We start from the raw sequence: 24,878 nt of genomic DNA, 5'->3' as shown, positions 1-24,878 counted from the left end.
CATGGAGTGGAAAAATATTTTTGTACTATGATTTAGAAATAATTATGGAGAATTATGTTGAAAGTAATGCCAAATTTCCTGCTCATTACCTCTAAGTAAGTTTCCAGAATAACATACTAAAGATGATGACATCTTATAAATGACAAATTCTGCAGATAAGAAAGTTCTGAAATATCCAATTGACAGTGTTTTCCAATATTCCTCCAGAGGATAAGCAACAGATTCCTCCTGACTTAAATCAGCTTGAGTAAATTCTCTGTACTGTTTTGTTGAACAACAGTATGTAACTCCAGCAGTGTTCAGCAGTAGTGAAGAATTGCTTGTCATTGCTGGGTAGAAAAAACAGGGTATGCCTAAGGCTGTGGAAACTTCAGGAACACAAATTGGGATAGAATTTCTTCCATCATATTTAAGGAATGCCTTAGCCATTTGTAAGGTAAAGCCATATTTCTGGGTTGGAATTTCATCAATGAGTGTGTCCTAGATATATGTAAAATATCAAGAGAATGTTCAGTCAACTTCTGTTTTATTTAACTGACATTAATTTACGTGGTATAGTAATTACTGAGTGATCCATACAGGTCCAGAGGGTCATCTGTGCACTGCAGTTTATGTGATTAAGTCTGCATGTAGTTGATGAGCTGCCTATATATTCATGTTACTACTTCTTTTCTCACACTGTGTTCGTAAGTTTAGAATATCTTTTTTGCAGTCTTTAAACTTTTTATATAATGTTCCATTTTCATGTTCACCTATGCTATCAAATCTTATTGTATGTATTGAAAGGCAATCACTGTAGACCTTGGATGTCAAATGACACTAATTTTAGCAGAGAGGTTTAGCTCCTAGCAGATTGGGCATTATAGACTTTTAATAATTCAGGTGTTTTCTCCTTCTGCAACAGTTTCCCTCTTCCTGCTATTTCACTTCTTTGGGTCTGCAGTTCCCTTACTTAATGCAGGAACTAGACCACCTCTTATTCCTAGTTCAGTGTTTTGTTAGGAACAGCTAGGGACAAGAGGCAGCTTTTGGGAAACATCCTTCTCTGATGCACAAGTCTCCAATATCAAGTTTCAGATATCTTAATTAAAAACCAGTTAGTTTGTTAGAGAAAAAATTGTCAACATAATTAGAAAAACAGTAAAACATTGTTTCCTCGGGCTAATACCCGCAGGCCGGTATAACCTTCTGTCATCCATTTCGTCAGTACTGGTGAAAGCATAGCAGCCTCTTGATGATTTATGCATTTGCCTGTTGTTTCCTTATTTCTGTAAAAGAGCTTTAGCTGCTGTGAGAGGCAGGATGTTGGGCTAGCAGGGTCTTTGTTCAGCACAGGCACTTATGTGTTATGTTTTTTATAAACTACGAGGAGTTCTTTTGTTTGGTTCCTTGTTTACCTTTGTGTAAGTATTTCTGCTCCCGTGCTTCTCTTTATGCAAACTGAGTTCAAAGGTGAAATGCAAAATATGTCTGGAACATGCTGCTGTACAAGTTTTTTTTGATGTGTCTTGTTTTCAGTGGTTTGTCAGACAGTAAGGTTTTGTTCAGTGTTACTGCCACTTTATTCTACCATGTAAACTTTCGGACTTGTTTCTCTCAGACTCTTGTTTATGTAGTAGGACCCTAAGTCCTTGGCTTGCTTCCCCAGCCTGACTTATCCACGTTGTTGCTGGTTTATCATTAAGACCTATTGCTCAGTATGGACATATGAAAATGTTCTGTGTTGACAATGGTTTATGATGCTTGATACTCTATCTCAGGTAATCATATTTGTTGTGATGCAGACCATGATCTCAGTAATGTTTGGTGAGTACTGATTCATATTCCAGGGAAGGAATTGGAAAACATCTGTTTCTTGGAATCATGGTCTACATGATTCTGAATGTTCTTATTCATTAGTATCAACAAATGGTGTTCCAGTTTTTGTTGGTTGCACTGTAGAAATCCAAGATTAGGCTGTCAGAATGCTTCACCTGAAGCCTGCTCAAGGTTCCTGAGTTGTGTGGGCACATTGTGAACATTGCCAAAGATAAAGGGCCTGTGCCAATCTACTTCTGTTGTTGGAAGGACAGAGCAGAGGGGACTTTTGGAAAGAGACTATTACTACACATCTCCATGGACATCTTTAGTAAAAATGAAAGTATTTATTTGAACTTAGTGTATAGATGGTGAGGAGAAGAAGTTTTGAAGAGTGGGTCTGCTCCTCGTTCTGCAGTAGTGTCCCTTGTTCCTTCAGTGGCAGTAGCACTGTCAAAGCCTGCTCAGCTTTCCAGGGCTCTGATTGATGAAGGTAGGCAGTGGAGCCAGGCTGTTTTGCCATTCCCCTCAGGCTAGTGCCAGAAGCAATCTAATCTGCCTTTTGTTTTCAGATAACTGTGTTAATAAACACATTAATTAAATAGACACTTGTATTATTAACATAGTACATAATTTTAATTAGTAAATAGTTATTTTCCAGACATACTTTATTATTGAAATGAGTATGAGTCAACAAGAACAAGCAAGTCAGAATTATTCACTTTCAATTTGGTATTTATTAAACTACAAAACTGGTGGCAAGTCACTTTACTGCCTGAAAAGTAGAGCAGAGAGTACAGAGTTCTTTGATTGCTCCATTCAGCAGGCAGGGAATGTCTCCTAGGTCCTTCACAAGTGAAATGAGTGAGGTTGGAAGAGTGGTGATGTGGATGGAGCTCATGTATTTGAACAGGTATCTCCAGCATGTACCAGGTGCAATACCTTTGATGGAAGGTTCTTCATGTCTTCTATGCCAGACTTATGCTGGTAGTTGTGGGAAAATTCCTGAAGGATGTCTATAATGCTCTCCAAGAATGAGAACATAGGGCGTGTTTCTAAATTGCTTCTCACATAAGCAACTTCTTCCCAGAAATCCCAACAATGAGTGGCAGGGGTTGTCTTATACCCTTATTGTAATTCCTGGCTCGGTAGGGTAGTGGAGCAGGCTGCCCACCTCTGTGATGTGTGCCTGGATGAATCCTGTTGGGCCTCTTGCTGAGTCACCATGGCTGAAATAATGCAAAGGCATGAAATAACCCTCATGAGTGCTCTTGTGGCATGGAACTGAGGCTATATATGTCCTGAGATGTGGTTTATGAGATATTTGCAAACCTTGCTGCAATAATGTTGAAGGATGGTAGAAAACGCAGGGAGTTAATCGCAGAGCAAATGGGCATGGCAAACCTGGAGCAATTTCAGCCAAGTGGCTTTTGTGATCATTCACTGGAGGAAATTGTTCCCAGCACTGTGCCTATACTTTGTCTGAGAGAGAACAATTTGCAACTGCCAAAAATAGGGTAATGATAAGACAATTAAGCAATACTTGCATTTGTCTCACGGCCCTATCGCATTTATGTATGTATACCCAAAGAATCAGTTATACACAGAGGGTCTCTTCCAGGTACACTGGGCATCCATCTGGCAGGTTTCCTGTAAATCTGAACTGCAGATCTGGTCTCTTGATCAACCTTGAATTTGTTCTCAGAAGATTATAAATATTTTACAAGGTTTCAAAAGGAAGTTGGTATTGCTTTCAGTTAAGTCCATGACAGTTCTGCCATTAGCAGTAGAAATCAAATCTTTTCTTTAGAGAATTCTTTTCCTCTTTTTGCAATAGTAATATTCCATTCCTGACAAATGCCTGTACCAGGAATATGTTCTGCAGCTGAAGTGTTAGCCTAGAGTGAGGTCCTGCCAAAGACACTGGTATGTGATAACAGCTACCACTTGGTGGCATCCACACCATACTTTATTTAGCTGAAAACTCCACAGCTAGCAATCTGAGAAAAACTTTGGGAGTACCTGGCTTGACATTCACTCCTTAAGGGTGTTTAAAATAGTTAACCTTACCCTGGTCTGGATTGGTCAGGGCCTGACATGCATGACCCACCTTCTGTTTGTGTTTTAGTGTGGGAGTATACACATTTATTGACCTTGTGGTTGACTCAAATAATCAAAGTGATTAAACTCTATCTTGCTGCCATTCTTTGGAAGACTGTTCAACTATTTTTTATTCACAGGAAAGCTGCTTAAACCCTTGGACCCTGGGTCTTGACCTTGCTGCTTACCTTACCTCAGTTTAAAATAAGGTTTGATTTTAGACAAGTCAATTAGAAGCAAAAAAAGCATAGATCTGGTTAGGAGGAGAGTGTACTCGAAAAGACTTCTTGAATCTTTGATTTACACTTCAAAGGAAAAATACTCAGATTTATTCTGGAAAGTGTGAAACATTTGCATTACTAACAAATGTTTATTAGGAGATATAAGCAACTGCAGATTCACTTTACCTGAATTTTGACATTTAAATGAGATATCAGAAATATATTTCACCTGCCAAAATCTTAATTTGAAGGTCTCTGTCTGTCTCTGAAATGTCATATAGCAACAACAGTCACATTCAGTTTGAATCTTATGAGTACCTAACTTCAGATTTAAAGTTGCAAGCCTGACCTGCTTGTATTTGTTGTCAAAGTTACTGAGAAGAGAAGCAAGCGCAGGGTAAATGGTTGGGCTTGATAGGTTGGAAAAGATTTTTCCAATGTAAACAGTTCGGTGATTCTAAGACAAATCTTTTTAAATGGCTGCTAAATATGAATTGATTTTTGGTAGGTTGGTGCATATATCCTTAAGTGGGCAATTTTTCTGATAGTATTAGTCAGATGTAAGGAGAATCAAGAACGTTTCAGCTGTTCCAAACTTGGTCTGCAAGTCCTTTGTCACTTCAGGGAACATAATATAGCAATGAGCATGGTGTGAGATATAACTTAATGGCATTTGGCTGCTTGTGGACTGGTACTAGAAAAATATTTCTACTTTTACATATTTCAGACATAAAATCCACTTGTGATGGAAGTGAAATATTAAATAAATGAATAAATAAAAATCTAAGAAAACCATATACTTGTAACTTGTAATCTAATTGCATTACATGATGATGGTTGACTAGTATCTTGACATTTGAGTGCTATTCATTCATTGCTTTCATGCTTAGATTCTTTAACCTCTTGGAGCTGAAGTTAGAAGGTTTGGGGTTGGTTTTTTGTTTTCTTTTTTTTTTTAATAAATTTTAATTTTAAACAAATTTCATTCCTAGGCCATTGGGGAGTTTGTGGAAACCAGACACTTCCCAGTGGTTTTTAGGCTTGTTTTTCCCCTACTAATAAAACCAAAATAAAATTGAAAAAGAAAATTCTAAAGACTTGATAAATAATTATTATTAATAGATGAGATTGGAGGCAATAAAGGATTTAACTATCAAAACATTCCACATAATTGAAACTCAGTGACTTATTTTGTGATTTTTTTGTCCTAACCTGATGAATCTCCCATTCCTCTCAGTGTCCTGTATCAGTGTGGTGAGGGTTGGGCTTTAAATAAAGCACTCCTGATTCTATTCTGTTAATTTTCAGTTTTATTAAGCAGGATAAAGCAATAATCTGAGTTAATTTCTTCTTGAAAGTTTGATAATCCCAGGAGCAATACATGACACTGTTACATGTTTCAAACAGAATAATCGGTGATGTTATAAAATAACTCAATTTAGAGAAAACTTCAAAATTCTCAGTACCTCGTAGTTCCTCCCATCCCTCTAGTCCTTCGACATTGCTCTTCATTGTTGTTAGGTACGTTTTTAAAGTTACAGCGAGAAGGCCTGTACTGAAGTGTATGTGTCAGCCTGCTTCTAGAGGGCAGCAAATGACTGTGTTTTAGCCACAAGAGGAACAAAAGCTCACATACAGTTCTGCCAGCAACACCAAAGGGACCATCCAGCATCTTAATGGCAAACTTCCCACTTTCTTTGATGGGAGCAGGATCAGGCCCCTGATGCTTTCCTTGCTTTCTTCCCACCCCCACTTTTAAGTAGATAAATAGTGTGCATAAAATGCATTGGACTCCTGTTATCAATTGTAAGTTTTTTAAACTATGAACTGTGCATGCAAACATTATGGTTTTTGTTAACATTCTAAGGCTACAGTTCATCGGATATAAAAAGTACATGACACAAATGTAATAGTATTTATATGAATATGAGCTCATTGGGGTTTTTTATCTGTTTTGTTTTGTGGTATTTAAAGGAATGTGAATGATTTTTTTGCTTTGTAGAGAACACTGGGGGGTGCCCCTTCTTTTTGGAAAAAAACCCCACTACTGATAAATTCAAAAGTGCTCCTTAATGCAATCAAAAGGAAGAAAGAAATAAATATTGTCAGTAAAAGTTTTATTTTAAATGTATTTCACTTTTATTTACATAGAGCTATAGCCTGGGTTTTTCTACAGCCCTCCTTATCACAGCCCTGGTATATTCTCATACGCTTATACCGATGTAGTGTAATCTAAATGGTGATGAGTTGCCTAAGCATCTCATACCTACTATATTTTTCTCAGTCAGTGATCTATCTCTACAGAAGTTGCTATCACTTTGTAGCCCTCAGTATCCCTTCCTCTTCCTTTTTTTTCCATAAAAAAGACACAATTTATTCTCAATATTTCATTAGTTGAATTTGAGCAGAGCTAGAGGAATGGGAACAGGTCAGATAGCAACTTCTTTAGAGAGCTTGTTTTGACTCTTTATCTCCTTGGCCCTTTGCTTAGAAAAAGCTGAAGTTTTGTTCTCCACATACTAAGGGGACAACCTGGCTGCAGATATGAGCTGATGAAATTGTCGAGCTTCTCTAATGTGTGATTTACTTCTCATGGCTACCTATGAATGTAGAAGACTGAAACCAGCAACAGTTCCGTACATTCTGCTAATGCAAACTCTGTGTTGTTGGCTGGGAACATGGGTTGTATACCCTCCAGCCTAGAGGACATTTTTACCAAGTATCAGATATCAGAAATAGCAGTGAAACAGAATCAGGCTCCGGCTGTCACCATTTCAGTGCTATGCAGGTCAAGAAAGGGGATTGTTCCAATAGAGATGGAGAAACTCTCTTTTAGCTGAGAACATCCCAAAGCATTAGATTGGATGCCTCTGGTTGAGGGAGAACCACCATGGATCATGTATGCACCACTCTTGCCAGTGGTGACCTTTCTGGGAAGAGTTGGTTCCCTTGAGGGTGCTCAGAGTCCAGAGCTGTGGCAGGAGGATGCATGATGTAGAACACGTCTCTTCTGGAGTCTAATGAAGCCTGCAGCTATTATTTTTTGTCTCAGAGATAGCCCTTACTTCTTTCACTAGTGAACAATTCTAGTGGCAATCCTGGTGCAAATCAGGTCTCATTTCAGTTGCATTTTAAAACATTACTATGGAACTGCATTAGTTTTTGCTCTGTTTCCAGTGCTGGTCCTGGGTATCTGTGTCTGAAACCATTTACCGTTCTGATTCAATTTTCTAATAGAAAAGTCTAAAGAGTGACTCACACCAGAGTTCCAATTTTTCTTTTCAATGGTTATGAATAAAGCATAACATAAAGGAAAAAAGAAAAGCTTTTGTTGTCTACTTCTGAGGGTACAAAGGAAACATAGAATATTCTATGTGACTTAGTGCCTGAAAAAATCACAGCAAGGCTTCTAGAAAAGTCAAGAGGTGAAATACTTTAGCTAGATATGATATCTTTGAGATGCCTCAAACAGGGCACTGTAGAATTTTGCACCCATAAAAAGAGAGGTTTTGCTCTCCAAAGTTTAGTTTTTGGCAGTCTGCATATCTAGAAATGATGATGTTTGCAATCATGTAGTTGTTTCTCGGAATAGTTATTAGTTACTCATTTCTGAAATATTTGCACAGATACTGGACCACAGCATACTGTAGTTTAGGCTACTAAGTGCATTACTTCTTGCCTGCTGACTTCTCCAGCATATGGTACTTTATTTTGTTGGCCACAGAAATGTTCTATAGCCTTGCAGTAGCTTTGAGTGTGGTTCGTGGCATTCAACTTTAATTATGCTTAATAACATAATACAAATACAGCAAATAACATTTCCCATATTTAAAGTGTGGTTCTACTCTGAAATGTGATGATTTAAAGATAATTCAACAAATAAGTTCCTTGTGCTAGTCAAATCATAACTTACTACTAACAACAATAAATTTCCCTATCTGCTTTTCCCTTATGTAGTGGGTTGATGCTGGCCAGACTCCAGGCACCCACCAAAGCCTCTCTATCATTCCCCTCCACAGCTGGACAGGGGAGAGAAAATATAATGAAGGATTCATGAGCTGAGATAAGGACTGGGAGAGATCACTCACCAAATATCAGCACAGGCAAAATGGGCTGGAATTAGAGATATTAATTGAATTTATTACTAACAAAATTAGAGCAGGATAATGAGAAGCAAAATAAGACCTTAAAAACATCTTCCGCTCACCCCTCCCTCCTTCCCAGCTCTGTCTCCTTCCCCCAACAGTGCAGGGAGACAGGGAATGGGGGTTATGGTCAGTTCATCACCTGTGGTTTCTCCTGCTGCTCAGGGAGAGGAGCCTTCCCCTGCTGCACTGTGGGGTCCCTCCCATGGGAGACAGTTCTCTGTGAACTCTGATGTGGCTCCATCTCATGAACAACAGCTCTCTGTGAACTGCTCCAGTGTGAGTCCATCCCATGGGCAACAGTCCCACTCAAACTGCTGCAGTGTGGGTCACTCTCCCACAGTGTACCCCTTGAAGGGGTACAGTCCTTCAAGGACAGGCTGCTCCAGTGTAGGCTCCTCTCTCCACATTCCCACTGGGTCACAGCCTCCTCCAGGCATCCACCCACTCTGGTGTGGGTCTTCTCCATGGGTTGCAGATGGATCTCTGCACCCCCATGGACCTCCATGGGCTGCAGGGGCACAGCTTGACCATGGTCTGCACCATGGTCTGCACCAGGGTCTGCAGGGGAATCTCAGCTCCAACGCTGGGAGCATCTCCTCCCCCTCCTTCTTCACTGACCTTGGTGCCTGCAGAGTGTTCTCACCCCACTCTTCTCTGGACTCAATTATAACCATGCAATAACTTGGTTTTTTTTCTTCTTAAGTATGTTATTGCAGATGTGTTCCCACCATCTCTAATTGGCCGAGTCTTTACCAGCAGCACGTGCATCTTTGGACCAACCAGGGCTTGGCTCTGTTGGACAAAGAGGAAGCTTTTAGCAGCTTCTCATAGAAGCCACCTCTGTAGGCCCCTGGCTACCAAAGCTTGGCCATGCAAACCCAATACACCGTAGCAGGGCAGAACCAGCAGAGTTGGTGCCCATGCTGGTACTCTTCCCTTCAACCGCCATGCATAAATGCATCTGATGTATTCAAGAGTGAGTATACTGCCCTGTGGCAGCTCTAGGAACTCTTCCCTTATTATAAAGATACCTTTTAGGGTCTCTGCCTCCACCCAGCCGAGTTTTTTATACAGTTATTATTTGTTAAGCTATCAGAAAAGTCTTGAATAGACCTCAGTAAATGACTCAATCTTTTATTCACATTTCAGCAAGGACATCAATGAGAATCAATAAAAATAATTTAAAAATCTGCGGAGTGCTGTCACTTTTTTCTTTCTCATGCTGTAGAGAGATGATTATGCTGAGGTAGGGTTTTTGTTTTGTTTTGATTTGCTTTCTTTCATTTAGACTAGAGGATTTTGTTGTCAGCCCTTTTAAACTAGCCATGCTTTCATTTTGGTAAAGAAGAAGACAAGTAAGCCAGCTTGACAGGCACAAGCTCAAACACAAAGCGATTGGGAAGTCAATGACTGGGATAACCAAGGTAAAGTTGAGACTTAGCTTAGAGCTGTCAATAACTTCTTAGTATATATCTTACCTTATATCAGGGCTTAAGTATGCTGTGGGCACAAGAGACAGTGGGGCTGTGTGCTGCCCTTGGAGCTGGAGGTGCAGCAAGGGATGGGGAGGACAGTGCTGGCTCCGAGGGCCATCCAGGCAAAGCGTGTGCTGGCTGTGGGCTGATGGGTGTGAGCTGGTGCCTCTGCACAGCAGTGCGTTGTGCACAGGGCAGCTCACCTGGAGGTCCCTGAAAGAGGCTCCCTTCTTTGGACACGAGATGGCTTAATTTTCCTGCAGAGAAATGGTTACGAGCAGTTCCCAGTTTTTTTGCACAAAACTGAGAAAAACAGGAAGTTGGTCCTTTTACTGTAATAAACATGGCCACCTTTACAAGCTAACAAAACCCCCCAAACTACCTCAGATTGACAGTAGTGAAATAAGCAAAATAAGTTGTTGCTTTGTTGCTGCTTTGAATTTCCTAAAAAATCCATCCAATATCTCACTCAGAGCACATGTGGAGGCAGTCTTGCTATACTGTAACATGAACTGCAATAAACTCGTCCCAGTACATGCTGGAGTTTCACGTGCACACATGCACACACACGCATATATAAAAATAAACCCTTTAACTTAAGCAGAAAGTAATTGAAAATGGAGATTTTGTTTAATTACATTGAAAATAACTTTGTTTTAAATGGTCTACCAGTTTTCATTTCAAATCTCCTAGAGACAGTGATACTGGATGAAGAATTCATGCTGCACTTCTTCTACAGCTTCCTCAGCATAACAGTCTCTAGTTTGTTATATGAGTACGGTAAAAGTTGATTTGAAAAGTAGCACTAAGCAGAGCAACGGTTGCTTAAACTTTGTTTCAGTGATCAAGGCAGCCCAAAGAAACGAAATCTTTTGGCAAAAACTAAACTCAAAGCTAAGAAGAAAATGCCATACCCTAAAAATAATTTCATAAAAGATTTTCCTTGTGTCTCTAGCCAAGGTTGCAATAAAGTTCACGCACAAAAAAGAGAAATCATTGTTCATTTTTGTCCTTTAAAAGATTGCATTAACCCTGGCTTCTCTGCTGTTTTAAACTGAGATCAGACACTGGCACTCAGGAATACCCCTGGAAAGGTGTGCTAACGGCTCTGTGGGTAGGGATATTCTCTGCAGAGGTTCAGCTAGTGCCTGCCACAAGGCTTGGAAATGTAGTACCAAGGGTTGTTTCGACTGGGCCTGGACATCTCGAGGTCATGTTCTTCCCACAGATTTTGTCATCCTGGCTGCACAGATGCGAGCCAGGGAGCACCTTGGCATGTCACCTTGTTGGTGTGATACTGAATGCTCAACCCTTAATGCTTTCCAGGTGCAAGGAGGAATGGGAAGCTTGGTTCAGTGAAGACAATAATGGAATGTGCCACTTCAGACTTGCTGTAGCTTATGCAGAAATTTCGCAGTTAATCGTAGTGGGTTGCCAGATACAAGGCAAAAGCAGGTCTTAAAAGTTTCAGCATGGCTTCAAGTAAAACATACAGAAATTTTTCCTGAACTCTCTAAAAATAAAATTCCTTAAGAGTGAACAAAAAATGCACAATAGAATTTATGCTCACGTCCAAAGCTTGAGTAATGACAATGACAAATTAGTGTTGTTTTCTAAGGTTCTCTTTGCTACAATGATAGATCCCAGTACAGCAGATATTGTCTGTTAACAATATATTATATAATTTTTTTTGTTTGAGAAAATGAAGACTTTTGAAATTGGCATGTCTTTATTTTGGACTCAAATAATGGAAATATTAAAATGTTTCCCATAATTGTTTTTATCTACACAGTTTAAAGCAGAATCATCCACCATATGCATGATTATTTTTGAGACATTAATAATACCTCATTATTAGTGTCTCCAGCTCTTAGAGACTCCAGCTCTAAGAGACTCCAGCTTTGAACTTTGATAATACATCATCATGATATTGTATCATTTGCAACAGATAATGCTGAAGGAAAGTGTATACAAATTAATGGAAAATGGAAAAGTTATTTGTTTTCAACTAACTGTTTAGTTCTTGTACTACATAGTACATGAATAAATGTGTTAGCTGCATTATTATTTCTTCTTGAGGTTGTGTGATTTAAGTTTTTGCATACTGCATTGTGTCTGTCAAAGAGCTTAAAAATTACAAGGGAGATTTAATGTTGTCAGCCTTGAAGATGAGAAAATAATGAAGCATGTCCCCACAAGGTGGTTAATTCTATATTGCTCATTTTAAAGAAACTTAAAATGTTCTTTATCTCATATAAATGACTGTTAGGTATGAACTGCACAACTGCAATTTTATATTCTACCAGGAAAAGGAAATTGATTGGAAAACTGGTGGGTCTGAGGGATTCAGCTGTTTGGTCTTCTTTTGGGAGTTAGAAAGTCCCTTCTTATCTCTAGTATGGCAGCAGGAGGATACATTCCTGATGCAAAAATACTTGGACAGTTTGCAGAAGTCAGCTGAAGACTGATTGTGCTAAAGGTGAACTTCAATTAAATTTCTCTTGGTTTTATATACAAGGAGGTCTAAGAAACTATTAGAAAACCAAAATTAGAAAGAAATTACTAGAAAACCAAAAAGAGAGTGAACGATGCAATAAATGTTAAATATAATTTAAATAATAATTTAACCTTTTATTTCATAGTAACAGGAATGCATATTTAACAGGAAAGTGAATGACATACTAAAAATAATAATATTTTTATAATATTTTCTTTAAAGTAAAGAGTTATTCCTTATATTTTAAAAGAGCTAATATTGGTTTATTTGGTTGGGGTTTCTTTTTTAGCATCTCAGTTCACAAGTTCTTGTTTTTCCATCTTCTAAAATTTCAATAACTTATTTCAGGGTGACACCAAATAAAAATAGAGAGGACACTTGCCTGAATAATTAAATTATAGTAAATTACACTTGTTGCATTGGCTCTACACTTCTGCTAGAGAAAATGCAAACAGAACTAAACAGGATTTTCTCTTCTGTCAACCTTCTGCTCTCTGAGTAGGAGCTTGATATTTTTACTTAGGTTTTGAATTAAACTAACTGCCTGTTTCATCACCACACTTAGTTAGTTGGGGGCATGGCGTATTTTATTTTCAAATGGCAGCTATATGAGCACTTACAGATATCTGTCTTTGTGGATGGAAAGAAACTTCAATGAGAAGGTGCAATGAAGTGCTTGTGAGTTGGGCTGTAAAGGAGCAGGGGGCTTGGATAGGAGAGGTTACAGGCTTAGCTGGATGTAGAGGTCCGGAGGCATTGGACAGTTCCAGTAAGCAGCTTGTTCCTTGGTGAGTCATGTACTCTGCAAGGCTGGGAAATTCCACCTTTCTGTGGAACCTTGCCTTTCTGTCAAGGAGTCACCTGATACTCCTGTTTTTCTTCTGCTCCACATCCGATCAGTCTCCACATTTCTGAGAAGGTTCATGAAGCTGTCAGGCACAAGGCTGCAGCCTCAGCTGGCCGGGGGACGCAGCAGGAGAGCTTTCTACAGCAGCTTGTGGGGTCCTCTTGGTTCCTTCAAGGTCCCTGGCTAGGCCTCAGAGTGTGACACCATCTGATCAATGGCTTTGTGCATGGGTGTCTGTCCAGAGGAGAGGCACACCTGTGAATATTATTCTCACTAGTTACAAGTTGTTTGTGCTGGGACAAGTTGAAGTCAAGACCTCATGGGCAGCCACTGGATTTGCATCACCTGAGTGAAGCACAGGGCAGGCATGCTGGGTGGCAAAAGAAGGCTGATGGTTGAAATTACAGCTGAAAGCATTCAGGGAAATACATCCAGCTCCTGGGAACTCATTTGAAGGCAACAGGGTGAAGGATAACTTTGCAATTGAAAGTTGACATTTTGCTTTCCGTTAAGTTTCTGGCATATCATTAGTGTTGGTCACAGTTTTGCAGCAGTGAGAAGGTGTGATCAGAGACCCCACACCTGAGCTTGCCTCCCTGGAGGCTGGGCATCCCACTGAGGCACACAGGTCCTGTGAGATGCGCTGTCTGTCACAGGCTTTTAAGTTTGCAGGAAACCCCCACAGCTTTTATGAGATGCAGGTAGAGCAGCAAGCCTGGTTGCTACTAGTGACAGAATCAGGCCTTTATGTGGTTAATAATATGCTCTGCGGAGCTTTAGTAATAAGTTAAGAGAAATTTTGGCTTCTTTAGAAAAATCAAAGTGATCATTAGCTTACACTGAGCTGACACCAGAAATGAGTCAGAAAGGATCTTGATCTGAAAGCTTCCCTGTAGGGCACGTACATGCATCCTCAAGCTTTTCTCTTCTTTCCCTGGGAGGGCTTTCCCTCATCCAGTTCATAACGCTTTGACTTTCTGCCTGATATTGGTAACTTTTGAAAAGTTGCCAAGAGGCAGAATTGTCTGATTCACAGGAACATTTGCAGGTTCTCCAAAAACCCATTTTATTTCTCAATAAAAAAGATTTTTGTGAAATCTCATAGGAGAGTGATCATCATTTCCTGCTCAGACCATGGGAAAAAAGGCAACTGAAGCACTTAGCCTGTCTATAATCGTGATTTGTCATACTGTCTGTAAGCTTTTGTTGAAGTGGATGAGTGGAGCAATATTGAATAAACAAAAATTTGAGGAAGGGGCTTTCCAATCTGTACTGATCTATTTATATTCACACTTCATAGAATTTAACTGATATGTTAGGCAACTATTTGCTTCCCCACATCTCTTTTGGACTGCTGTATGTAGTAAAGACCCAGGCAGAGGGCTGAAGAATTATGAGGCCATTTTGCAGTGGAAATTATTTTGCTGCAATGATTATTAACAAGAAGGAGAGCAAAATGGGTCAAATAAATTGCTGGTTTCTCCCATAAATGCCAGAATGTTACTTCTTTTAGCATAATCAGGAGCTGTAAGGAACAAAAGTTACATTTTAAGACCCTTCTTGGTTTCCAGGATAAGCACTGTGGCATGAGGAGAGGGATAGTTCAAGCTTCATGCTCCTCTCCATATTTGACTTGTGAGATATTTGAGTGAAAAATAAAATTTGCAGACAATATGAAAATAAACAACAGGAAAGCAGGACTTCACCTTTTCTTTTAGTTTGAGAGCTGCTAGAACCAGATCTTTGATTCTTCCTCTGTAAAAGGCCTCTCAACTTCCTGTGAAGTGACAGTCTACAGTTCATCATCTCATTTCCTTGGAAAGAAGAACCTGAATCGTTTCATTGCATGAGAGCATCTCTCTTCATGACGTCCTGGTTGTCAGCATCTGTGAGCAGATGCCAATGCTCTCCCCAGGGTGGGCAGGCTTACTGCTCCTGTCCTTTCACAAGAGGATACTTTCCAACATTGTTTCTGCATGTGTGTGCGCATGCCTTCTCTCTAAATTCTCTCAAGGGCTATTAAATAGCAGTTAAACAAAGTTCTCCAGCTGAGACCAAACAGATCTGTTGCTGAATAGAATTCCATAGCATTGCTTTTAGAGACAGAAAGAGAGGAACAAGTTCAGGGTGGATACAGACAACAGCAACTTTGCAGATTGAATAGATCTATAGCCCTAAAGCTAAAAAATATCCATCTTGTTTTGAAGCTTTTGTATCTTTGTGTAATCTCTTATGGGAATTTTTTTCCCACTCACTATCTAGTTTCTGGAATTTTACAGGTTTAGTATTTGCTGAGGCCTCTTTATGAGACCAGTACCTTCAGCAGAAACCTGTTTGGTTGCTAAACAGAGTAAATGTTTGGTTGTTATGACAGGGTAAAGGGACAAGGTGCTAGGCTGTTCCCAGCTGGAAAAGGCGGTTGCTCTTGGGAACCATTCAAGTAAGTCTGCACGATCTAGGAGAGACTGAGCAATTTTTAATAACTGACTGGACATTAAATCCTCCTGTAGCAACCCACTACCCCCTTTCTTCTGGTTCTGGTCTTCAATTTCTGATGTAAATTTATTCATGGCCATTTGTGTTGGTGTTTTGCTTTGATTTATATAGCTCTTTCCAGCCCTGATGTCGCTCCTTCTACATTCCTAGAGAGAAACTGTATCTCACCTGAGACTTTGTTTTGCTGAGTTAATAACTTGAGCTCTTTGACTCTTCCCCCTTCCCCCCCCCGCCCCCCAATGGTTCTTTTAGACCATCGCATCATTTTTCCCTTTTTTTGTGGAAATCGGTCACCAAGCTGATGCACAGCATTCCAGTTTAGAATTTACTGTTGACAGTACTGCCAGTGGCAGTAATGACAATCCTCTGTTTGCATTACCTAGAAATTCTAAATTTCATGATTTGTCATGCCAAAATCACCTCCAGTGTTGACACCTTCGCTTAGGATCAACCATATAATCAGTTTAAAAACCCTATTTTTTTTAATCTCTAGGTATTAGTAAACCAACTGGTAAAAAAATTTCTTGTTGTTAGCCCCAAAGTGCAGTAACTCACATTTAATACTATACCTGGTGTTCTCATTCCTGCCTATCAGGCCTGAAGGATGCTCAAGAGTATCATGGGCACATCACAATAAAATAGAAGACATGCTCATTGTCATAAGAAACTTGTAAACTTATTCGAAGCATGACACTATTTAATGGTATCAAAACTGAAAGAGGATAATCTTAGATTAGATATTAGGAAGAAATTATTTACTGCAAGGGTGGTGAGGCAGTGAAACAGGTTGCCCGGAAAAGCTGTGTATACCCCATCCCTGGAGGTGTTCAAGGTCAGGCTGGATGGAACTCTGAGCAACCTGGTCTAGTGGAAGGTGTCCCTGCCCATGGCAGGAGGGTTGGAACTAGATGAGCCTTAAGGTCCTTTCCAATCCAAACCTTTCCATGAATTTATGACTGAGGCTGAGGTAAATAAATAGGCCCACAGTGTAACTCAGAAAGACTAATAAATGGCATGATGGGATTAATAATTTTTAATTTCATTACTAAACCAAATATAATTTTTTATTGATGTGAAGCAGCAAAAATAGCTGACAGAATGTTGGAAATCATCAGAAAGGGTATTCAGAATAAGGCAGGGGATTCTGAATGCCATTCTGCTCTCTGCATATCAAAGAGTGTGGAGAAGGTACAAAGACAGCTAAAATGACTAAGAGGATGGAGTAGTCTCCTTATGAGGAGGAACTATAAAGGCTGATACACTTCAAACAGGAGACAAGAAGGTTGATGTGGGGGTATGATTAAGCTTTTGGAAATTGTGGAGATATTGGATAAGCTGAACGCAGAGTGGCTTTTTAGCAAACTTCTTGGTGTTAGAAATACAGGGAGCTTGGTGAAGGCAGTAGGGGGCTGGTTTAAAATATAAAACAATACTCTTTTTACTTCAAAGACAGGGACTTGCTGAATTTACTTACTAGAGAAGCCTGTGTACACAGTGTCAGCAAGCTCAAAATAGTTTAGTTTGTGGACATCAGGTCCAATTAGATCAAATGACTCAGAGCCATATACACTCAAATTGTGAACAGCTCCAAATACAGAGGATCCATAATTTAGGGCTACCTGGTCCAGTGCTTGACCACCCTTGCAGTGGAAGAGATTTTTCTAATCTTTAATGGAAGTTTTGCATGTTTCAGCTTGTGTCTGTTGCCTCTGGTTGAATCACTGTTCTCCTCTGAGAAGAGAGTGACTCTATCTTGTCAGTACTCTTCCATCAGGTAGCTGAAGAGAGCAGTATGATGTTCCATGGAGCCTTCTGTCTGCAGGTAGAACAAATTCAGGTTTCTCATCCTGTCTTTCTACCAGCTCCCAATCATATTGCTGGCCCTTCATTGGTCGTGCTGCAGCGTGTCCATGTTTTTCCATTGTTTATTTCAAAGAAACATGTTAATTTGAAGTAATAGCATTTTGAACTGATATCTTCCTTTTAAAAACTTCCATAAAACTCATCTCAAGGAGTTTTTAAATCTGGAGAGACACTAATATCATACTCATCCCCAGCACTGAAGTGTATGACATCTGGTCACTGATGTTGCTGATCCTACAATTCGGGTTTTCAACTTGAGAGCACTATAACCCACCAAATATTCAAAGTGACATTTGAAAAAATATTCTTCTTCCACCTTCTAGAAATAATATCATAAACCTTGTCAAAATTCATTAAGTTTAAAGGGCAAGAAGGTCTAATCTCTGCATAAAGGACAGGATGAAAGCCATACTCCAGAATTATAATGAGAATTCCACCGTTAACTTAAGATGGCTGTTCCAGTAATGGAAAAGTTCCAGATATTATCTGCATCTCCTGTAGAGACTTTCCTTCTTTTACTTCTGAGGTAGAAATCCATTTTGTAGCTTGAACAATGATGCTTGTGATACTTCTGGGATTAAGGCTGCAATAATGATGGTACAGTCAATCCACTGAAGAAAAAACATTTAATTATCCTATGAAATCTAAGAGCCAAATATAGTTCGAAGGTGCATATCTGTATTGTATATACCTGAAAGAATGTAGCAACTTACAGGTTTTCATCCCTGCAAACCAGCAATAAAAGTCAGATATCTGCTATGTATTGATTTACTCTACTGCTCCTAGACTGAATTGGGTAATAGCTCGCCATTAGCTGGCAGTTCATCATCTTGTGGCATCTAATCAATAGATCAAGTGGTAGCTGCAGTTAATCTTATTTCTACATATCAATGTAGAGATCAGTGCAGACTTTTGTTTGTTTCTCTTCATCCTCTTCAAGACTGATCCAGGAATTCCCATTCTTGATGGCAGGATGGATCAAAAAACCTGCTGCATTCCCTTCTTCCCCTTCTGTAATTTCCTCATAACCAGACTTGAGCAATTCACAGCACTATCTAAACTCAAATTTAATCTTAATCAAAACTCAGACACTCAATATTCTTTTTCTTTCATCCTTTCAGACATATCATCAGCTCTTTCTGTACCTGATTGGCACTTAGTTTCCTCTGCCCATCTCTTTTCTGGAGCCTTCTTTCCAGTCCTCTCTCTTACAGTTTCCCACAAACCTATACTTGAGCAGATATTTTTGTCCTTCCTTTCATGAAAACAGCAGGCTTTCACTTATAATAATTTTTGTTCTGGACTGCTCTTTGATGTTTCTGACTTTCTTGTTGAGATACCTGTACAAAACTTAATCCATAGAATCACAGAATCATAGAATGGCTTGGGTTGGAAGGGACCTTAAAGATCATCTGGTTGCAACCCTCCTGACATGGGCAGGGACACCTTCCACTAGACCAGGTTACTCAGAGCCCCATCCAACCTGGCCTTCAACACTTTCAGGGATGGTGCATCCACAGCTTCTCTGGTCAGCCTCACCACACTCACAGTAAAGAATTTCATGGGACAGATCCTCTTAGAAGCTGTGCTAAGGCACACGGAGAACAGGGAGGTGATTCAGGACATCCAGCACAGCTTCACCAAGGGCAAGTCCTGCCTGACCAAACTAGAGGCCTTCTATGATGGGGTGACTACATCAGTGGACAAGGGGAGGGTTACAGATGTCATTTATCTGGACTTTTGTAAAGCCATTGACACAGCCCCCCACAACATCCTTCTCTCAAAACTGCAGAGGGGTGGCTTTGATGGGTGGACTGATGAATGAGGAAGTGGTTGAACAGCCAAAGGGTAGTGGTCAACAGCTCAAATTCCAGTGGATATCTGTGACAAATGGTGACCCTCAGGAGACTATATTAGGAAAAGTGTTATTTAATATCATTATTAGTGGCATAGATAAAGGGATTGAGTGCAGCCTCAGTAAATTTGCAGATGACACCAAGCTGAGTGGTGTGGTTGACACACCTGAAGAAGGGGATGCCCTCCAGAGGGACGTGGACAAGCTCTAGAAGTGGGCCTAAGGGAATCTCATGAGGCTTAACAAGACTAAGAGCAAGGTGCTGGGGATGAACATATGGAGAGCAGCCTTGCTGAGAAGGACTCAGGGGTGCTGGTGGATGAGAGGCTGGACATGACCTGGCAGTGTGCCCTTGCAGCCAAGAAAGGCAATTGTGTCCTGGGCTGTAGCAGAAGAGATGTGTGCAGCAGGTCAAGGGAGGGGATTCTGCCCCTCTACTCCATGCTGGTGATACCCCACCTGCAGTGCTGCATCCAGCTCTGGGGTCCCCAGCACAGGAAGGACATTGATCTGTTGGAGCAAGTCCAGAGGAGGCCACCAAGATGACTGGAGGGATGGAGTACCTCTCCTATGAGGAAAGGCTGAGAGAATTGGGATTGTTCAGCCTGGATAAGAGACAGCTTCAAGTTGACCTAATTCCAACCTTCTAGTATGTGAAGGGTCAAGAGAGACAGAGAGGGACTTTTTACAAGAGCACGCAGTGGTAGGACAAGGGGGAATATCTCATATGGTCCAATAATTTTGTTTATTTTTCTAATGCTGTGTGTAAATGAATTGGTGTATGTGTTACAGCAGCACCTCTGCATTCACAGTCCCCTAAAGGTTCAGGTCATGAGTAGATCTGACTCGTGTATTCTGGCTTTCACCCCAGGGAAAACAGGGGATATCAGCATGAAGGAGCTGGTGTGTGTGCCTGCCTTTTGCCCAAGTCCAAATTTCTGGAGTGTATATTACAGCCCAAGGAGACTGGAAGTGCTCCAAGGTGCCCCAGCTTGGACACAGCTTAAAAGACAAGATCACTCAGGGATTTTGTTATTTTGTTTTTGCTACTTATCTATATTTGGACCCAATTCAGACAAAATAGAAAGAAAACATGAGCCTGCATTTGTGTTACCTGCTTTGCAAGTAACTGCTTTTAGTAAAAATACATTCAGATATATTACACAAAGCAAAGAAATAATGTTCCTAGAAATAACTGTAAGGCCTCTTGTTGAGAATATCAATAAAAACTGAAACAAATAAAAATTAAAACAAAGATATATCTGATCTAAATTTGACATTTACAAGCCATTGACTTCAGGTTGCATTTGACAGGTCTGTATAGATCCATCAGAAAAAAAAAGCTCCTTCACTCTGAAGAAAATGAGATTAAAAAGTATTATAATAAGAAAGTGTGTGAGTCACATGAAATGGCACTTAGACCCACAAATGAGTAGTGTGGGCAAATTATCTGAGGACATGTGGCACAAGTTATGAAATAACAGCAACAACAACAAAAAAAAAAGGATGAGATGAGAGGGATGCAGTGAAAAGAAGGAACTGAACAGCAATGGTTGTGCTTGCTTTGGATTGGCTGCTAGCTGGTGGGAAAAGTAATGGATAAATTACTGAGTTTCGGATGAATTTTGCAGCTGGGGTGGTGACATAAACTACTTGTCACCAGGGCTATTTTCCTTCATTTATAACCTGGTCACCCATCCATCTCCAAACATCACTTTCTTTATAGTGTACACTTCTGAAATTGTGCCCCTCAAAACTGGGGAAGTCATTGGAACAATAAAGAAAAATATAGAGTTCTTTCAAGAACTAATAGTTTTGTTATCTTGTGTGAGTCAGCTTGTGTGGGAGTTGAAGAGCTTTGTAGCACATTTGTTAACTCTGTGCAGCTAGTGAAGTTTAGTGTTTAAATGAATGCCTATGAAAGTTGTCTCATCCAACTAAATCAATTTATTTTAAGTCTTTGCAACAAATCTGTTCTTACAATCTCTTTGGTATTGGGTTAAATTCCTCAGTGTAAAATGAATTGCATATCAGATTTTGCACATTATGAAAGCTGTACGCACAGTGTTTCCAGGCTTGAGAATATTAATTGGTGGAATTTAAAGATGAGTACAGATGGTAAGCCTATTAATAAATGATGGGTAGGGAAGTACACACCACTTCTTAGAAAAATATTGTATGTGGAGTGTATGGTGCAGTTTAAGATAAGCACGATTTTCATCCCCAAAGAATTTTTATATATACTTGCAAATTAGACCTAATATATGTATGTAATAGAAAAGGATAACTCTGCAGCAGGTTGAAATTGCTCACTTTTAGTGAAAAATAGAAATATTCTCATTAAGACAGAATATTAAACAACTGGCAGAGTGAACATCTCTTGGCTGAGTACAAGGAAAAAAAATTAATTACACCATCTCTCTATCCAGTGTAACACTGTGAAGAGGCAGTCCTGTAACATCCAAGCATGTGCTCTCAGAGCTCAGTGCAGATGTGCATGTTCTTTGCAAGGATTTATGGGCTGTGACAGAGACAGTGCAACATTTTATGGGAATATTGTGAGTGCCAGGACCACTGACCAACCTAATGCTGCTGCTGCAGTCCTACCTGGTGGTAACCTTGGTCCCAGCTGGGGTACATGTGGGTGAGAAGCCGATAGCAAAATGGCACTCAGTGAAGTCTACTTTGGAGTACAATGTGTATGTGCTGTCCAGGAAAGTGAAAAGCTGCTGTGCTACTGAGGTGATGCAAGTATGTGCAGAGCCTCCTGGCTCCTGGCACCCACACCACAGCCTCAAGAGAGGAGCACCCTGTGGGTAACTTGGTGTTGACCCAGATTGCTCTCCATGCACTACTAGGAACTCTGAAGAGTTACTTTTGCTTCTGTGACACAGACAGCAGTAAGGACTTGAGTTTAGCTGCTTAAAAAGAAGCCTTTCCTTACTGAAATGTCCTGCAGAAGTTAATCTGGGAAATGAAATTAAGGAATTCAAACTAGTCAAATAGTAGTTTTATAAAAGTGGTTCAAAACCCCAAAAGTGTTATAGGCAGTCATATTACCAGTGAAAAAATCTTCAGGATCAGCTAAACTGTCCGTAGACCATGCTCTGTTTAACTGTGTCACTGTTACTCCAGTAAGAAAAAAATGCAGTTGGAAATAAATACTAATATGTTATGAATAATAAATGGTTGTATCCTAACCCTTCCCAAGTATGTTTGCAGCATTTAATTTAGCCTGGGAAATGGTATCTAAGCCTTTAATTGCAGTCTCTCTTCTGGAACTTTTGTTGCCTGAGCTAACTTCTGCAGGCTTTGTCTTAGTTTGACAGTCAAAGATGTTTTCAGCTGAGCTCTGACTGAAGTTACAGTTCTGTAAACAGCTCAACTAAAGACAGTACTTATGTTCATTGGCTCACCAAACTCCCTGCTAACTTCCCAGGCTTGTAGTGTTGCCCATATCTGGTAAGGATTTAAGATAAAGTAGTCAGGTATGGCTGTACAATATTATCATTCACGCTCCTGTAAGCCTTTAGAATATAGTAGGCCCATTACAAAACAGGAATGTGTCCTTGTCCTAAGAGCTGCATTCATGGTGACACAGATGCCTATCGCATGCTAGAAAGTTAGATAACAGAGAATGCATGAGAAGAAAGAGTAGAATAATAACACAGCGACATGCACTGAGGTACAAATACAACAATGCAGCTTCTTTTTATTACTTCTCCTGCCCTAGAATTCTCAAAGGAATAATAATGGAATTCTACTATGAAACAAGCACCTGGATGGATGAAGGGAGAACAGGGGATATTTTCTACCTCATCTTCAGCAAGACTTTTGACGCTGTCTCTCACAACCTCCTCACAGGCACACTCAGGAAGTGTGGACTGGGTGAGTGGACAGAGAGGTGGTTTGAGAAGTGGCTGAACCGCAGATCCCAGAGGATTGTAATCAGTGGCACAGGGTCTAGTTGGAGGCCTGCCACTAGTGGTGTCCCCTAAGGTTCAGTACTGGGCCCAGTATTGTTGAATATTTCATCAGTGACTTGGATGAAGGGGCAGAGGCCTCCTCAGCAAGTTCCCCAACAACACAGAGCTGGGAGGAGTGGCTGATACCCCAGAGTGCTGTGCAGCCCTTCAGAAGGACCTCGACAGGCTGGAGAGATGGGCAGAGGAGAACTGCCTGAAATTCAACAAAGGCAACTGCAGGGTCCTGCACCTGGGGAGGAATAACCCCAGGCACCAGCACAGGCTGGGGTGACCTGCTGGAGACCAGTTCTGCAGAGAACGACCTGGAGGACAACAAACTGTCCATGAGCCAGCACTGTGTCCTTATGGTCAAGAAAGACAAAGGTATCTTGGGGTGCACTAGGAAAAGCATTGCCAGCAGGTTGAGGGAGGTGATCCTGTCCCTCTGCTCAGCCCTAGTGAGGCCACATCTGGAGTGCTGTGTCCAGTTCTGGGCTCCTCAGTACAAGAGAGACATGGAGCTACTGGAGTGGGTCCAGAGGAGGGCTGCAAAGATGATGGGGGGACTGCAGCATTCTCTTATGAGGAAACGCTGAGGGTGCTGGGCCTGTTCAGCCTCAAGAAGAGACAACTGGGAGGGGACCTCATCAATGTCTATCAGTCTCTGAAGGGAGGGTGTCAAGAGGATGGAGCCAGGCTCTTGTCAGTGGTGCCAAGCAATAGGACAAGAGGCAATGGGCAGAAACTGATGCACAGGAAGCTCCACCTGAACATGAGGGAGAACTTCTTTACTTGTGCAGGTGCACCTGAACAGGCTGCCCAGAGAGGTGGTGGAGTCTCCCTCACTGGAAATACTCAAGAACCATCTGGACACAACCCTGTGCCATGTGCTCTGGGATGACCCTGCTTGAGCAGGGAGGTTGGACCAGATGACCCATTGTGGTCCTTTCCCATCTGACCATTCTGTGATTTTGTGAAATTTTGGTATTGACTTGAGGGGGAGGGAGCTGATGGATAGAAGGGAGGTTGGAAAGAAAACATCCTTCATGCTATAAAATTACAGAAAAACAGATAAATATAAGTTAAATTTGATATATACTTCTTTCATCCTGAATGCCAATGTGCAAATTTCCCTGTATATTATAAATGTAGAACATTTCTTACAACACTTAAGTTACCAAGCTCCCATTGGCATAACTGCAGCCTAAATTTTACTCATTTTCTTCACGGGTTTAAAATCTCTTGATCAAATCCAAATCACTTTTTTAAGACTCTGGGATAATCCTTCAGGAATACTTTCAGTAGTTCAGGGCTTTAGTTTGTGCTGCTTTATGATCAGTCTTTTGTATTTCCTGTACCTAATTATGCATTTTAATGAAGCTTGCCTCTATAACTTTCATCTCCCATAGAGATGATAATTTTCACTTAGAATAATTTTAGAATTCTTTCAGATGATTAGTATTCTTTAGAATATATAATTTTTTTACTCTGGCAGTTGGAAAGATCATACTAGTAATTTATGCTTGTTCTAGCCTCAAAACCTTCCTGAGTTTAACCAAGCCAATTTTGAGTCACACTGTGGAAATCTACCTGCAAATATTCTTTCACATTGAC

Source organism: Corvus hawaiiensis, chromosome 26 (assembly GCF_020740725.1).
Source record: "Corvus hawaiiensis isolate bCorHaw1 chromosome 26, bCorHaw1.pri.cur, whole genome shotgun sequence".
In the NCBI taxonomy this organism is placed as follows: domain Eukaryota; kingdom Metazoa; phylum Chordata; class Aves; order Passeriformes; family Corvidae; genus Corvus; species Corvus hawaiiensis.
Note: the sequence above shows the minus strand (reverse complement) of the source record.